Source organism: Rattus norvegicus, chromosome 2 (genome assembly GCF_036323735.1).
Source record: "Rattus norvegicus strain BN/NHsdMcwi chromosome 2, GRCr8, whole genome shotgun sequence".
NCBI lineage: Eukaryota > Metazoa > Chordata > Mammalia > Rodentia > Muridae > Rattus > Rattus norvegicus.
This window is the reverse complement of record NC_086020.1, coordinates 73,702,962-73,721,851: the sequence shown is the minus strand read 5'-3', so window position 1 is coordinate 73,721,851 and position 18,890 is coordinate 73,702,962.

The following is an 18,890-nucleotide window of genomic DNA, read 5'->3' as shown; positions in this document are numbered from 1 at the left end:
TTAAAAACTTGGTTAGTATGTCATCAGACTAGTGAGACTCTCATTCTTATCCAACTTATAATTTCTAAACATGAATTCTGGTAGCTCAAGCTCCTAAAATAGTTATATGGGTTGGGTATGTATTTGGAAGATACATTCCAGTGAATTCCACCATTCCTTGATCTCCAATATGCTTAGCCATTGACATTTGGTTAAGACACAATTATTCAACTAATTTGGACATGATATTTGGAAATAGCTCCAGTCTCTTTGAGGAAGTATCATCAAGGAGATTGTATAAATCTCCTATATTTAGTCCATCAGTAAGTAGATAGCATTATTTTCTGTACCACCATGAAGAAAACTCACAATATATTTGTAAAGCCCTTCTCAATTTCCTGGAACCCAGAAGTTATAAGGTTGCAATCCTCCTCCTCCTCCTCCTATTCCTCCTCCTCCTCCTCCTCCTCCTCTTCCTCCTCCTCCTCCTCCTCTTCCTCCTCCTCCTCCTCTTTCTCCTTATATTTTACTTATATTTGTATTGGTATTGGTTATTTTATTTATTTACATTTCACATGTTATCCCCTTGCCCAATTTCCCCTCCATAAACACCCTATCACATCCCCCTAAACCCCTGATTCAATGAGGGTGCTTCTCCACTCACCTACCCACTTTTGCTTGTCTGCCCTAGCATTCCCCTTCCCTGGTTCATTGAGCCTCCACAGGAGCAAGCACCTCCCCTCCCATTGATGCCAGATATGGCAATCTTCTACTACATATGTATCTGTAGCCATAGGTCCCTCCAACTCTTTGGTTGGTGGTTTAGTCCAAGGAAGCTCTGATGGGTCTGGTTTGTTAATATTGTTGTTTATCCTACTGTATTGCAAAACCCTTCAATTCCTTCAGTCCTTCCCCTAACTCCTTCACTGGGGTTCCTGTGCTCAGTCCAATGTTTGGCTGTAAGCGGACACATCTGTATTGGTCAGACTCTAGCAGAGCCTCTAAGGAGACATCCATACCAGGCTCCTGTCAGCAAGAACTTCAACGTCCTTAGCCACTGGGGAAATATGAATCAATATAACCCTATGATTCCACGTCACACCAATGAGAATGGCTAATATCAAAAACTCAACTGACAGCAGATACTGGAGATGGAGCAGATGGAGAAAGGGGAACACTCCTCCACTGTTGGTGGGATTGCAAGCTGGTACAACCACCCTGGAAATCAGTCTGGCAATTCTTCATAAAATTGGGCATATAACTACCTGACGACACAGCTATGCCCATTCCTGGGCATATTTCCAAAAGATGCTCCAATGCAAGGTTGCAATTTTTTAAGTTGTTTTTATTGGATAATTTATGTATTTACATTTCAAATGCTGTCCCCATCCCATTCCCATTCCCCTTCCCCTGCTTCTATGAGGATGTGTGTAAGGTTGCAATTCTTGAAACTCATCTATGCCAGTATTCCTGAAAAGTATTTGACACTAAATTTGTCCAAAGAAGCTTAAGAAGTAAACAAAACAATAAATGAGCATGTCAATTGGGCAAAATTATTCCTTTCAGTGATAGTATTTCAAAAGTCTGTGATGATATCAAATAATGCTTATTGTCCTAGACTGACTCTTTTGCTCTTAGGATGCAAACCAAGAATAGGTAATAGATAGTAAGATCAGTACGGTTATTGTAGAGACAGTTCAACAACCTCGTAGGTCAGTTTTACCAACGTAAGTGGCATAAGACTCTGGGTCCTGAGACAAAAGAGCATCAGGGTTAAAATTTCCAGTAAGAAAGTTGTAGTTGATGGAGTCAGAGTAGCAGTATGTGAAGCTCACGTGCCTGGAATCTCCCCAGTAATTCTTGGAGTCTCTCAAACTACTCAGGTGACCTTTACCTCTCACTTATCTTTTTGCAGTCACTCACCTTCTGCATGTAGTATTGGCTCTTTAGCATGTATAATGAAAATAATTTTCTTATGAGTCTTTTGATATCATGAAAAACTGTATTAAAAGATCAGAAGAAAGTTGACACCATTCTAGATAATATCTAGCAACAATATCTATTTACAATGAAGTTAGTTAATTACTCTTTTCTTGATATCTTCATTTGTTTTAATATCCATGTATTATATGTGTGTGTGTGAACTTAATATAGACATGTAGCAAAATATGTGGAAAACTGTTTTTCCTTTGACATTCATTATCAAGATCTGCATAAATGATTGGAATCAGTTTCAGCTGTTTATTTGTGTCAGCTGATTCCACTGTAAAAGAGATATTTTAATGAAGGCAACTGGACTGCAACCAAAGAAAGTCTTCAAAGGTTACCACTTTTAGTGGACAATCATCATTTGATGATATCTGTCAGGAGGACATTTTACTGAAAAGAGCTGGATAAAATATTTCATTTCTCATTCATGCAATTTTAAAGGGTGCTAATCTGCACTGCACTGATCAATTAAATATGAAGTAATTCTAACCTACAGTGATTTACAGAACAAAAGAACATGGGCACTTAACATTCCAATCAAATGTTCATACTCTATAATTAATTTAGATTGCCTTTCAATTGAATTTAGTGAATATACTTAATGACCCATGGATCATTTTCATAGCCTAACTTCACATCTTATCTGAGGTAATGACTATCCAAACATATTGTGTTTTTTCCTCCATAACTTTCTGTTTATATCTACAAAAACTGCATTGCATTTGTACCTGAGAAAGTCACAGGCTGTTACCTACAGATCATACAATCCAGTTCTTCAACAGCTATTAAGGTGTTTCAGAAAGAGATCATGGAAGTTAGTCTTTGAGACAGATTAACACATATTTGCTTTTTATCATCAATGCTGTGTATTTTAAATACATACACAATTATTAAGTGTCAGGTGTTTGTGATACATAATGCACTGTGTAAAGTAACAGCATGTGACTTCCTTGATTTTAAATGTATTGTACCTTTTTTTGCATTACTTCTTTATTTTCATATAAGGTTATCGGTTCTTTCACTTTTGATATTATAATATAGTCAATATTATTTTCTTTTTCTTTTCTTTATTCCACATTCTTCATGATTTCATTCAAAACTATGACCTCAGTTTTTTTCACTAATTGTCACTATGTCTCTCTGTGTGTATGTGTGTGCGTGTGTGAATGTGATTACATTACAAAAAACATAACCGTTACCTGCTCTGTCTTTATGCTGTCCATTGCATGTGTTCTCAGGCTTGGTGATTCAGCATAGGATAATCAAACTGTGCGCTCTGCAATTGGAAAGACTATTCTACTCTCAACATTCTTTAGTTGTCTGTATCTTTTTTCTTTGGGGTATTTCTTTCTACATTAGCATGTCTATTGATATCACCCTTGTTCTATATCTAAAACTTAATAAATTCTGATTCTTTTGCCCACATATGAAAATAATCCTTATGCAAACCAGGAAACAAACTTCTTCATCGGAGAAGACTGATTTTCTTTTCTTTTGTTACAGCAGGTTGAATTTCAAATAGCTTCTTGGATACAATGTGGAACTTTGTGCCATTTCTGTGCTGGGACTTTTCCTGGTTTCAACAGTGTCACCATGATATATGTGAATTCATATGTGCAACTGTACTGTTTCATTAGAAAGAAGCTGTTTCCTAAGACTCATTCACCCTCTCTGATTCTTAAAACCTTTCTACCAGCACGCACAGGTAGATTCCAGATTCTTGAGGGGAGAGATTTGGTATGGATATCCCAAATAGGAATGAGTACATCAAGGACTCACACTGTATATATTGTCTAGTTGTGTGTCTCTGTCCAAATTAACATCTATTGAAAGAAGAAGCTTTTGCGACAAGAGTTGATCTATGTTGCCATGTACTATTATAGCAATATGTCATTAATAATCATGCTGTTCTCCTCCTCCTCGTCCTTCTCCTTCACCTCCTCCTCCTCCTCCTCCTCCTTCTCCTCCTTGTCTTTAGCAGAATAATAGTTGTAGATTTTGTTCCGGGTCCATGATCCCTATAGTCTTATTGTCTCAGGTTCTTTGCATCATTATGAGATTTAGATATCAGTTCTATCATACAGATTGAATGGTAAATCTGAATTTGTAAAATGTGGCTGGATATTTCTGTAACAATTACAACTATATTATATGATCATATTTTTAAAGACAGTTTACAGTACACTTACCAAGGGGAGATTGATAATTGCTCTTCTCCAGAATTATGGATAATAACATGGCAATATGACTGTTAGTCATATTGGATGAAGCTTTTTATTTGATACTAGATCTGTTTCTCCATATTCAGTGACATAGGTAAAAAGTCATAGTCCTGTCATGAAGGGCAATCAATGACACTAGGAATGGTCCAAAATATTTGGAGATTTTTGGCCTCCTTTTGCCAATTACTCAACAAACTTTAACCCATTCTATGTACTGAAAGTTCAATAAGATAGTCTAATTGGGGTATTGTGTCTCATATGGCACTTCCATTTAATTATTTTCATTGATGTATCATTTTTTGAAGCTTGTAGAGCAAGAGACTACCATCTGTCTTTTAAAAAGAGCTTTTAATGTTAGTTGTCCTTCCCTTTAATCCTCCCTTCACCTTCCAACCAACTTTAGCATTCTTAAATGCTTTAACCTAACTCTAGCCCAACACCCACCAGAGGTAGTATTAGAATAAGGGGTAAGCAAACCTGTTTGGGAATTGTTCTTTGGAGAAAATCCAATCTGTGTTATCAGGAAATCAGTGGTTCAGTTCACAGAAATTATTCATGCCAGCTGTATTGACTTGCAAACACTTCACAAATTTATCAGCAGTCCAGCTGGTTTGGTAATATCTGAGTAGCAAATATGAGTCAGCAGACAACCTAGCAGAAATAGCCAGGCCTCAGCTGAATCTGAAGGAGTCAGTAGGAACAATTAGGCCAGGATAAATTCTTTTCCATGCCTCTCTCAATCAAATGAAGATAAACAAAGAAGCTAGACCAAGAAGCATTGCAAAGCTAGCTAGGCAAGCAAGCGTCTATCACTGTCCATTGAACCGTATTTATACTCTCGTCAAAACTTACATGTTCCCCAAAGGTCTTATCTCAGCACTTGAGTCTGTCTTAGCAAAACTTCTCCTGACTTTGTATCACCTGACATCCCTCTGCCAATCCTCCCAAGTCTGAGGAAGCAGCAAGAAACCCCAACAGAACACCACTAGATTATTTTTGGTGCATTTTTCTCTGTGGAGTCACAAGAAACAAAGTTCAGGTGCTCAGTGTAAGGTGAACCGATTCATGTGTGTTGTTAGCTAATAATCCCTCATCAAGCATCATTTCATGTGCTTGCTTTAGCAAAGCATCCTTTCACCAGTGTCTACTTCAGAAAAGCACTCCTTCCCATGTTTGCCACAGGAAAACACCAGGTGACACAACTGACTTTTCAAAGAAACCATAAGTTTCTAATTTACATTCCATTCACTTATTCCTTCTATTTTATTTTTTTCTTTATCTCTTTATAAACATAACATTATATTTCTGCTTTCATGTTGAATCTCTCTCTACTTGCTCCCTTATGAATGCTGCATTTTTATGGAAATTCTAAATAAAACACATTCATTTAATCAACTTTATAAAATTTTATTTTACTTTTTTATCTCTATGGGTGTTTAGATTTCATGTATTTCTGAGCAACAAGTTCATACCTGGTAATCAAGTCAGAAAAGAGTGTCAGAGTTATCTAAGCTGGAGTGAAAGAAAGTTGTGATATGCCAAATGGAGGTTGATCCTTGGAAGAGCAGTCAGTACCATTAATTTCATAAACGTGTCTTAAATTCTAATATAAACCCAATGTGGTGTGTTTTCCCTTAACTTTTTAAATTATGAAATGGTCATCAATCATGTAAATACTCAGATGTTTTATGATAGCAAGACATTGAAAATATCAGACACAATTTAGTAAGCTCTAGTCAAAATTATATATTCTCATATTTAAAATAAGAAAAAAATCATGAAAATATCAATCACACTATTTATACATATAAACATATGTCTTTATACAAAATTTTAAAATTGACACAATGTATTGCTTTTGATTTCCACTTATTTTTTGAATGCAACATTTAGGGCATTTAATAAAGAGATGCATTTTGTTGACATATGGTCATTAATTCTAATAGCTATATATAAAGAAGACATTCTGGATAGAATTTGAGATAGTAAAGACATTTTATAAGCTCAAGGTAATCTAGGTGATATTTTTAGACCAATGTTGAGTGCAATTGCAAGGATACTCTAGTAGACTATAATAGGATTAGAATGGTTGTCCTTATAAATGATTTTAAACTAAAAGATCTTAGATCCAATCCAGGAAAACCTTATTACTAAGAGAAAATTGGCAGAGGCTATATGGATAATGGAAATAAGACATTTTAGAAAAATAATGGAAGTAAAGTCTATATTATGAAAATTATGATTTACTGAGATACACAATATTAGGAAAATTTTACAACAGCTTAGTACCTGGCCAGGAGAATTTATTGTAAAACAGTAAATATGAAAGAAAACATATAATTATATCATTCTTTAGAGATCTTGAAAGAATAATCAAATAACATGGAAAAACAAAATAAAATAAAACACTCGGGATATGTAAATCAATCCTGTACACTAAAAGAACTTCTGGATGTCCCTAATTTCAAACTGTATTACAGAGCAGTAGTGCTAAAAAAAAACACATGGTCTTGGCTTAAAAGCAGACAGGCTGATCCATAGAAGTGAATCAAAGACCCAGAATAAATCCACACACCTATGGACACATGATTTTTGATAAAAAGGGAAAATTATATTATGGAACAAAAAGCATCTTCAACAAATGGTGCTGGTCTAATGGATGTTGTCATGTTGAATAATGGAAATTGATCCATTCTATCACCCTGCACAAAATTCAAGCCCATGTGTCTCTTAGACCTCGATATAAAACCAGATTCACTAAAGCTGATGGAAGAGAAAGTGGGGAATAGCCTTGAAAGCATTAATACAGTAGGTAACATCCTGAATTGAATACCGACAGCACAGGCACTAAGGTTAACACTAAAGTAGGTCCACATGAAAATGAAAAGTTTCTATAAGACAAAGGATACTGTCAAAAGAACAAAACAGGAGCCTAGAGATTAGAAAAATATCTTCACCAATCCCACATATGAAAGAGGACTGATATCCAAGAATCACTTAAAGAAATGCTGAACATCCTGCAGTGACCTGAGGTGCCAGTGTAGGTCGTATGACGGGAGGAGGAAACCTCCCTTTTCTCAGATTGAAGGGAAGGAATGATGGGGGGGGCGGGGGGTCCTGTGAGAAGAGGGAAATGTTGCAATTAGGATGTAAAGTGAATAATTAGATTAATTAATGTAAAGAAGGAAAGGAAATAAATGTCTAACATCTTTAGACATCAGGGAAATGCAAACCAAAACTACTCAGAGAGATTCCACCTTACACCTGTCACACTGGCTAAGACAAAAACTAACAATCCGCTCTTGCAGTTGAAGATGTGGAGCAAGGAGAGCACTCCTTCATTGCTGGTGGGAGTGACAACTCATACAGCCACTTTGGAAATCAATTAGGCAGACAATCAGAAAATAGGAAATAGACTCAATTTTCTTTACCTAAGAATACCCAGCAGTACCATACCTGGATATATACCCAAAACATGTTCCACCATACCACAAGGACACTGGCTCACCTATGCTCATATCAACTTTATTTGTAATAGCTCCAAAAAGAAAATAATGTAGATGTTCCTCAACTGAAGAATAGATAAGGAAAAAGTTGTGTATTTCCACAATGGAATGGTAAACAGCAAATAAAAAGAATGGCATCATGATATTTGCAGACAGATGGATGGAACTAGAAAAGATCATGGTGAGAGAGGTAACCTATACCAAGAAAGACAAACGTGGTATGTTGTTGCAGTACGATTAAAAAATCGACCAAACCAGTTCCCCATTCTCACTCTGTGAGGATCTGTGGGAGCTACACACTCCAGCTGTTTCTCTGTCAGCTGCTTTCACAAACTGTCCCCATGGGAGTGAAAATTGAAGTTCCAAAACCTGGTAATTAGATTTATATGTTAAATACTCATTCCACAATACATCTACAGAATAAAGTCACTGCTAATTAATAAAGATAGAAACTTCCCACCAAGACAAGATAAAAATTGACCTAGACCACCTGGATTGTCCTGCTCTGTCTTGATTTCCTCCTCCTCCTCCTCCTCCTCTTCCTCCCCCTCCTCTTGTTCCTCCTCCTAATTTTAAAAAAATAGAACTACAAAATTAGTATAATTACATCATTTCATCCTTCATTTGCCTACCTCCAAACCCAGGTCTAATCTCCTCCTTTGTTCTGAAATAAAAGGAAGGAGGATTGAATGGGTGAATGGATTGGTGGGGTAGTAGCACTGGGAGGAAAGGAGAGAGTGGAAATTGCATTTGGTATGTAACATGATTAGTCAAGTTAATTAATATTTATATAAACTCTATTAAATAATTAAAATATAAGATCTGGAGAGATGACATGGCTGAAAAGCATATTCTCAGCAAAAGCAATACTCTGAGCTTATCCTCCTAAAGACAAAGAAACAAAAGACTGATGTTAGCACTTACAGTACTTGTGAGCCTGAGATAAAACGAAAATACTAGAAATTAAAGGAAAACCAGAACATACTGTACCAATTCAGGATGGACTGTGTTTCCAGGAACATAAAAGGCTAATTGTAAATACTATAGAAAGAGTGGTGGTTGATGTTGAAAACTTATTAGGTGTTCATGATTGAGAAGAATTATTGTAATAAATGGAGATTTTAAAATGGTATTCTGTAGATCAAGGAAAACATGACAGAAATTCTAATGATTTGCTTCACAGGCAAAAATAGCAAATACTAAAATTCATATTGAGTTATGAAATACTACCACTCAAGCAGATTTGAGCACCAGAAATAATTCTGGAAGTACCATGTTACCTGATTTCACATTATGTTACAGAACCATATTCACAAAAGGAACATTGACTCAAAAAAGATGTTTAGAAAAACACAAAAACATACTTAACTGAATAAAGTAATAGATACTCCTATCTGTTTCTTTATAAAGATACAAAAATATACTTGAAGGAGGAAAAGTAAAATCCTAAAAATATACTGGGAAACTGTATATCAGTGCACAGAAAAATGAAAATAAATACCTGTCTCTCAAACTACACAAAATTCCATTAAATCAGATGAAAGTTATTATGTCGGGTCATAACTAAACAGATATTATTAAATATTGTAAAATAAATGCCTCGGAAAAAATTCAAATCAGAATCTAACAGCTCTGGAATAATGTCAAGAATTTTCAAATGAGATTATACCAAAAAAAATAATTATCAGAATGAAGGGGCAGTCCATAGTGTGAAATAAAATATGGTTCAATTCTTCCTCCTGCCTTGGCTTTTCTTTCCTATGGACTGTAATCTTTGAACCAAATAAATTCTTTCCTATTCACATTGCTTTTTGGCCATTGTATTTTTTAACTGTAAAGTAGGAAAAAAAATTATGACACATGTAATCTAGCTGTATACTACTGAGTATATAGTCATAGAATCAGGATCAGGATATATAAAAGAGATCTGTATATCTATGTGTATTTGTATATCCTTGCACTACTAACTGTAACTGTGTAATGGAACTAATCTTATATATATATATATATATATATATATTTTATTAACTTGAGTATTACTTATATACATTTCAAGTGTTATTCCCTTTCCCGGTATCCGGGCAAACATCCCCCTCCGCCTCCCCTTCCTTATGGGTGTTCCCCTCCCAACCCTCCCCCCATTGCCGCCCTCCCCCCACCAGTCTAGTTCACTGGGGGTTCAGTCTTAGCAGAACCCAGGGCTTCCCCTTCCACTGGTGCTCTTACTAGGATATTCATTGCTACCTATGAGGTCAGAGTCCAGGGTCAGTCCATGTATAGTCTTTAGGTAGTGGCTTAGTCCCTGGAAGCTCTGGTTGCTTGGCATTGTTGTACATATGGAGTCTCGAGCCCCTTCAAGCTCTTCCAGTTCTTTCTCTGATTCCTTCAACGGGGGTCCTATTCTCAGTTCAGTGGTTTGCTGCTGGCATTCGCCTCTGTATTTGCTGTATTCTGGCTGTGTCTCTTAGGAGCGATCTACATCCGGCTCCTGTCGGTCTGCACTTCTTTGCTTCATCCATCTTGTCTAATTGGGTGGCTATATAAGTATGGGCCACATGTGGGGCAGACTCTGAATGGGTGTTCCTTCAGTCTCTGTTTTAATCTTTGCCTCTCTCTTCCCTGCCAAGGGTATTCTTGTTCCCCTTTTAAAGAAGGAGTGAAGCATTCACATTTTGATCATCCGTCTTGAGTTTCATTTGCTCTAGGCATCTAGGGTAATTCAAGCATTTGGGCTAATAGCCACTTATTAATGAGTGCATACCATGTATGTCTTTCTGTGATTGGGTTAGCTCACTAAGGATGATGTTTTCCAGTTCCAACCATTTGCCTGCGAATTTCATAAAGTCATTGTTTTTGATAGCTGAGTAATATTCCATTGTGTAGATGTACCACATTTTCTGTATCCATTCCTCTGTTGAAGGGCATCTGGGTTCTTTCCAGCTTCTGGCTATTATAAAAAAGGCTGCAATGAACATAGTAGAGCACGTGTCTTTTTTATATGTTGGGGCATCTTTTGGGTATATGCCCAAGAGAGGTATAGCTGGATCCTCAGGCAGTTCAATGTCCAATTTTCTGAGGATTCTCCAGACTGATTTCCAGAATGGTTGTACCAGTTTGCAATCCCACCAACAATGGAGGAGTGTTCCTCTTCCTCCACATCCTCGCCAGCATCTGTTGTCCCCTGAGTTTTTGATCTTAGCCATTCTCACTGGTGTGAGGTGAAATCTCAGGGTTGTTTTGATTTGCATTTCCCTTATGACTAAAGATGTTGAACATTTCTTTAGGTGTTTCTCAGCCATTCGGCATTCCTCAGCTGTGAATTCTTTGTTTAGATCTGAACCCCATTTTTTAATAGGGTTATTTGTTTCCCTGCGGTCTAACTTCTTGAGTTCTTTGTATATTTTGGATATAAGGCCTCTATCTGTTGTAGGATTGGTAAAGATCTTTTCCCAATCTGTTGGTTGCCGTTTTGTCCTAACCACCGTGTCCTTTGCCTTACAGAAGCTTTGTAGTTTTATGAGATCCCATTTGTCGATTCTTGATCTTAGAGCGTAAGCCATTGGTGTTTTGTTTAGGAAATTTTTTCCAGTGCCCATGTGTTCCAGATGCTCCCCTAGTTTTTCTTCTATTAGTTTGAGTGTGTCTGGTTTGATGTGGAGGTCCTTGATCCACTTGGACTTAAGCTTTGTACAGGGTGATAAGCATGGATCGATCTGCATTCTTCTACATGTTGACCTCCAGTTGAACCAGCACCATTTGCTGAAAATGCTATCTTTTTTCCATTTGATGGTTTTGGCTCCTTTGTCAAAAATCAAGTGACCATAGGTGTGTGGGTTCATTTCTGGGTCTTCAATTCTATTCCATTGGTCTATCTGTCTGTCTCTGTACCAATACCATGCAGTTTTTATCACTATTGCTCTGTAATACTGCTTGAGTTCAGGGATAGTGATTCCCCCTGAAGTCCTTTTATTGTTGAGGATAGCTTTAGCTATCCTGGGTTTTTTGTTATTCCAGATGAATTTGCAAATTGTTCTGTCTAACTCTTTGAAGAATTGGATTGGTATTTTGATGGGGATTGCATTGAATCTGTAGATTGCTTTTGGTAAAATGGCCATTTTTACTATATTAATCCTGCCAATCCATGAGCATGGGAGATCTTTCCATCTTCTGAGGTCTTCTTCAATTTCCTTCTTCAGTGTCTTCTAGTTCTTATTGTACAGATCTTTTACTTGCTTGGTTAAAGTCACACCGAGGTACTTTATATTATTTGGGTCTATTATGAAGGGTGTCGAGTCCCTAATTTCTTTCTCGGCTTGTTTCTCTTTTGTGTAGAGGAAGGCTACTGATTTATTTGAGTTAATTTTATACCCAGCCACTTTGCTGAAGTTGTTTATCAGCTTTAGTAGTTCTCTGGTGGAACTTTTGGGATCACTTAAATACACTATCATATCATCTGCAAACAGTGATATTTTGACTTCTTCTTTTCCGATCTGTATCCCCTTGACCTCCTTTTGTTGTCTGATTGCTCTGGCTAGAACTTCAAGAACTATATTGAATAAGTAAAGTAGGGAGAGAGTGGGCAGCCTTGTCTAGTCCCTGATTTTAGTGGGATTGCTTCGAGTTTCTCTCCATTTAGTTTAATGTTAGCAACTGGTTTGCTGTATATGGCTTTTACTATGTTCAGGTATGGGCCTTGAATTCCTATTCTTTCCAGGACTTTTATCATGAAGGGGTGTTGAATTTTGTCAAATGCTTTCTCAGCGTCTAATGAAATGATCATGTGGTTTTGTTCTTTCAGTTTGTTTGTATAATGGATCACGTTGATGGTTTTCCGTATATTAAACCATCCCTGCATGCCTGGGATGAAGCCTACTTGGTCATGTTGGATGATTGTTTTGATGTGCTCTTGGATTCGGTTTGCCAGAATTTTGTTGAGTATTTTTGCATCGATATTCATAAGGGAAATTGGTCTGAAGTTCTCTTTCTTTGTTGTGTCTTTGTGTGGTTTAGGTATAAGAGTAATTGTGGCTTCGTAGAAGGTATTCGGTAGTGATCCATCTGTTTCAATTTTGTGGAATAGTTTGGATAATATTGGTATGAGGTCTTCTATGAAGGTTTGGTAGAATTCTGCACTAAACCCGTCTGGACCTGGGCTCTTTTTGGTTGGGAGACCTTTAATGACTGCTTCTACTTCCTTAGGAGTTATGGGGTTGTTTAACTGGTTTATCTGTTGCTGATTTAAGTTCGGTACCTGGTATCTTTCTAGGAAATTATCCATTTCCTGAAGATTTTCAAGTTTTGTTGAATATAGGTTTTTATAGTAAGATCTGATGATTTTTTGAATGTCCTCTGAATCTGTTGTTATGTCTCGCTTTTCATTTCTGATTTTGTTAATTTGGACGCAGTCTCTGTGTCCTCTCGTTAGTCTGGCTAAGGGTTTATCTATCTTGTTGATTTTCTCAAAGAACCAACTTTTGGTTCTGTTGATTCTTTCTATGGTCCTTTTTGTTTCTACTTGGTTGATTTCAGCTCTGAGTTTGATTATTTCCTGCCTTCTACTCCTCCTGGGTGTATTTGCTTCTTTTTGTTCTAGAGCTTTTAGGTGTGCTGTCAAGCTGCTGACATATGCTCTTTCCAGGTTCTTTCTGCAGGCACTCAGCGCTATGAGTTTTCCTCTTAGCACAGCTTTCATTGTGTCCCATAAGTTTGGGTATGTTGTACCTTCATTTTCATTAAATTCTAAAAAGTTTTTAATTTCTTTCTTTATTTCTTCCTTGACCAGGTTATCATTGAGTAGAGCATTGTTCAATTTCCAAGTATATGTGGGCATTCTTCCTTGATTGTTATTGAAGACCAGTTTTAATCCGTGGTGGTCCGATAGCACGCATGGGATTATTTCTATCTTTCTGTACCTGTTGAGGCCCATTTTTTGACCAATTATATGGTCAATTTTGGAGAAAGTATCATGAGGAGCTGAGAAGAAGGTATATCCTTTTGCTTTAGGATAGAATGTTCTATAAATATCCGTTAAGTCCATTTGGCTCATGAGTTCTCTTAGTCTGTCTACATCTCTGTTCAATTTCTGTTTCCATTATCTGTCCATTGATGAGAGTGGGGTGTTGAAATCTCCCACTATTATTGTGTGAGGTGCAATGTGTGATTTGAGCTTTAGTAAGGTTTCTTTTATGTATGTAGGTGCCCTTGTATTTGGGGCATAGATATTTAGGATTGAGAGTTCATCTTGGTGGATTTTTCCTTTGATGAATATGAAGTGTCCTTCCTTATCTTTTTTGATGACTTTTAATTGAAAATTGATTTTATTTGATATTAGAATGGCTACTCCAGCTTGCTTCTTCTGACCATTTGCTTGGAAAATTGTTTTCCAGCCTTTCACTCTGAGGTAATATCTGTCTTTGTCTCTGAGGTGTGTTTCCTGTAGGCAGCAGAATGCAGGGTCCGCATTGAGTATCCAGTTTGTTAATCTATGTCATTTTATTGGGGAGTTGAGGCCATTGATGTTGAGAGACATTAAAGAATAGTGATTATTGCTTCCCGTTATATTCATATTTGGATGTGAGGTTATGTTTGTGTGCTTTCATTCTCTTTGTTTTGTTGCCCAGACGATTAGTTTCTTGCTTCTTCTAGGTTATAGCTTGCCTCCTTATGTTGGGCTTTACCATTTATTATCCTTTGTAGTGCTGGATTTGTAGAAAGATATTGTGTAAATTTGGTTTTGTCATGGAATATCTTGGTTTCTCCATCTATGTTAATTGAGAGTTTTGCAGGATACAGTAACCTGGGCTGGCATTTGTGTTCTCTTAGGGTCTGTATGACATCAGTCCAGGATCTTCTGGCCTTCATAGTTTCTGGCGAGAAGTCTGGTGTGATTCTGATAGGTCTGCCTTTATATGTTACTTGACCTTTTTCCCTTACTGCTTTTAATATTCTTTCTTTATTTTGTGCGTTTGGTGTTTTGACTATTATGTGACGGGAGGTGTTTCTTTTCTGGTCCAATCTATTTGGAGTTCTGTAGGCTTCTTGTATGCCTATGGGTATCTCTTTTTTTAGATTAGGGAAGTTTTCTTCTATGATTTTGTTGAAGATATTTACTGGTCCTTTGAGCTGGGAGTCTTCACTCTCTTCTATACCTATTATCCTTAGGTTTGATCTTCTCATTGAGTCCTGGATTTCCTGTATGTTTTGGACCAGTAGCTTTTTCTGCTTTACATTATCTTTGACAGTTGAGTCAATGATTTCTATGGAATCTTCTGCTCCTGATATTCTCTCTTCCATCTCTTGTATTCTGTTGGTGAAGCTTGTATCTACAGCTCCTTGTTTCTTCTTTTGGTTTTCTATATCCAGGGTTGTTTCCATGTGTTCTTTCTTGATTGCTTCTATTTCCATTTTTAATTCCTTCAACTGTTTGATTGTGTTTTTCTGGAATTCTTTCAGGGATTTTTGTGATTCCTCTCTGTAGGCTTCTACTTGTTTATTAATGTTTTCCTGTGTTTCCCTAAGGGAGTTCTTCACATCTTTCTTGAAGTCCTCCAGCATCATGATCAAATATGATTTTGAAACTAGATCTTGCTTTTCTGGTGTGTTTGGTATTCCATGTTTGTTTTGATGGGAGAATTGGGCTCCAATGATGCCATGTAGTCTTGGTTTCTGTTGCTTGGGTTCCTGCGCTTGCCTCTTGCCATCAGATTATCTCTAGTGTTACTTTGTTCTGCTATTTCTGACAGTGGCTAGACTGTCCTATAAGCCTGTGTGTCAGGAGTGCTGTAGACCTGTTTTCCTCTCTTTCAGTCAGTTATGGGAACAGAGTGTTCTGCTTTCGGGCGTGTAGTTTTTCCTCTCTACAGGTCTTCAGCTGTTCCTGTGGGCCTGTGTCTTGAGTTCACCAGGCAGCTTTCTTGCAGCAGAAAAGTTGGTCTTACCTGTGGTCCCGAGGCTCAAGTTCGCTCGTGGGGTGCTGCCCACGGGCTCTCTGCGGCGGCAACAACCAGGAATACCTGTGCCGCCTCTTCCGGGAGCTTCAGTGCACCAGGGTTCCAGATGGCCTTTGGTGTTTTCCTCTGGCGTCCGAGATGTATGTACAGAGATCAGTCTCTTCTGGTTTCCCAGGCTTGTCTGCCTCTCTGAAGGTTTAGCTCTCCCTCCCACGGGATTTGGGTGCAGAGAACTGTTTATCCGTTCTGTTTCCTTCAGGGTCGGGCGGTGTCTTTGGCAGGGGTCCTGCCGCTCCTGGGCCCTCCCCCACGGGAGCCCAGAGGCCTTATACAGTTTCCTCTTGGGCCAGGGATGTGGGCAGGGGTGAGCAGTGTTGGTGGTCTCTTCCGCTCTGCAGCCTCAGGAGTGCCCACCTGACCAGGCGGTTGGGTCTCTCTCTCACAGGGTCTGGGAGCAGAGAGCTGCTGCGGGCCGGGATCCGAGGGTGTGGGACTTCCGGTAAACACAGAAGGTGCCCGGTCCTAGAGGAATTCTGCTTCCGTGTGTCCCAAGCTCACCAGGCAGCTTTCTTGCAGCAGAAAAGTTGGTCTTACCTGTGGTCCCGAGGCTCAAGTTTGCTCGTGGGGTGCTGCCCACGGGCTCTCTGCAGCTGCAGCAACCAGGAAGACCTGTGCCGCCCCTTCCGGGAGCTTCAGTGCACCAGGGTTCCAGATGGTCTTTGGCTTTTTCCTCTGGCATCCGAGATATGTGTGCAGAGAGCAGTCTCTTCTGGTTTCTCAGGCTTGTCTGCCTCTCTGAAGGTTTAGCTCTCCCTCCCACGGGATTTGGGTGCAGAGAACTGTTTATCCAGTCTGTTTCCTTCAGGGTCGGGCGGTGTCTCTGGCAGGGGTCCTGCCGCTCCTGGGCCCTCCCCCACGGGAGCCCAGAGGCCTTATACAGTTTCCTCTTGGGCCAGGGATGTGGGCAGGGGTGGGCAGTGTTGGTGGTCTCTTCTGCTCTGCAGCCTCAGGAGTGCCCACCTGACCAGGTGGTTGGGTCTCTCTCTCACAGGGTCTGGGAGCAGAGAGCTGCTGCGGGCCGTGATCCGAGGGTGTGGGACTTCCGGTAAACACAGAACGTGCCCGGTCCTAGAGGAATTCTGCTTCCATGTGTCCCAAGCTCACCAGGCAGCTTTCTTGCAGCAGAAAAGTTGGTCTTACCTGTGGTCCCGAGGCTCAAGTTCGCTCGTGGGGTGCTGCCCACGGGCTCTCTGCAGCGGCAGCAACCGGAACTAATCTTTGTTATATTATTTAATGGAGTATTATTGTACCATAAAGAAGAATGATATCTAAATTAACAAGGAAATAAATAAATTTAGATTCAGGCTTGTTCAATGAGATTAGCCAGAGTCAGGTATGCAAATTTGATTTGCATATATGTGAAATCTAAAAAAAAAAAAAAAACCCCAAAAACCAAAAAAGCAGAACTGGTATCATCTGACATGATAAAGAGAAGTAACAGGATTGATCACAGAAGTCATGAGAATCCGGCATGGTGGTAAATCAAAAAGAGATGCATATTAACAAAAATCATACATGATTGAAATAGATCACAGCAAAGAATTCCTAGTTCTTCTTTTTTTTCAGAACAATATAAAAATGGGTGAGGAAGCATACTGTCCACTCAACTTTAAGGACAAGTTGAGTTGTTCTCAAAATATTTTTTATTTCATTATAATCCATAGTATATTTCTTTGCCTTAAGAAATCCATAATATAAATTTATTTGCTTTAATATTACCAACTGAACCACAACCATTTGTCCTTAGCATATGAAAGAAAGCTGTCATAAGGATTTTAAATAGCTCTCTAGAATTTTAATCTGACACAGAATTGTAGATACCTCCAGCAAATAGTGGTTTCAGACACACATAAAGTACATATAAGTTCACCTACGTGAACTTAAATTTCAAGACATTTTTTTCTCTTTGCCTTTTCTTCTGGAGAAAAACAAAGTGTGTATGGGGGAACAGGACAGATTTGTCTTCCACATAACTCCATGCCTACCAAATCTGAGAAAAATTTGCCCCAAATACAATCTTACACTTTATTCTTCATAATAATAGCCTAAATATAAAAATAAATCTATGAAAAATAAAAGTAAAGATTAAAAGAAATATTCCCACTTATTTAGAGAGATTCAATTTTTTTCGCAATACAGCTTGTAATACAGATTCCTTCAAAACATCATGTAGAGTAAGAATTGAAAATTCTGAAAAGTCCACAGAAAAATGAACCCTTGATACTCTGTTTACTCACTGCCTTAAGAAATGCCTCTCCAATACATTTCAGAGCCTCCATCACATCTCTTCTTGAGTTTCAGTGTCAGCACTGTTGTAGGGATATTCTGCTAAATCTTTTACTCTCTTTTCCTTTTCAATGACTTGTTTTGGGTCAAATATGCCAAATCCACTGAAACACATTAAATTAAAACAGTAAATTTAAATTTTAACCTCTTAATTCTAATATATAATAATATATACCAGTATAAGTGTACTATATAATACTATACATGCCGTACTTTCTTATTTCACTGGAAGTATTATTCATTTTTTACAGTAATTATGATGAATGCTTTTATTAAGTTCCTCACCATCCTTATTGTGCTTTCATAAAAGCTCTCATTAATTTAAGAAAACTTTCAACTTGAATGAAACATCCTGTTTGTTTTCGAAGGTATTATTTTCAACAGAGTATTTCAAGAGAAAAAATAATCTGAATTCTGATTTAGTAAGGCGTCTCTTATATGCATGTAATGTTGTAATGTGTGTGTGTGTATAATTTTTTTACTATGTTGATGGAATTATCTGAAAATTGACTGCATAAAACTACTTAAAGCTAGACATATTATGAAGTACAACAGCATGTTTAAGAAGTCTACTTCTTTGCAGATTGGCTGCAATTTAACAGAGCTTAAAATCATAAAGCATGCTTTGTATTTTCCAGGGTATCTGCCGCCTACCTTTCCAGTCACCTACCTCTCTTACAGGCTGAGTAATCAACACTTGCCTTTCTTTACAAGTAAGTACCTGGGTGATCAGAGATGTTTGATGTGGCCAATGTTTGGAGTCTTTGCTCTATTATGTACTTTGTGTAATGGCTATTATTAATGACCTTATCATTTGGGGACCTGGTTAGTGTGCTTGGCTCGTGCGCGCGCGCGCGCGCGCGCGCGTGTGTGTGTGTGTGTGTGTGTGTGTGTGTGTG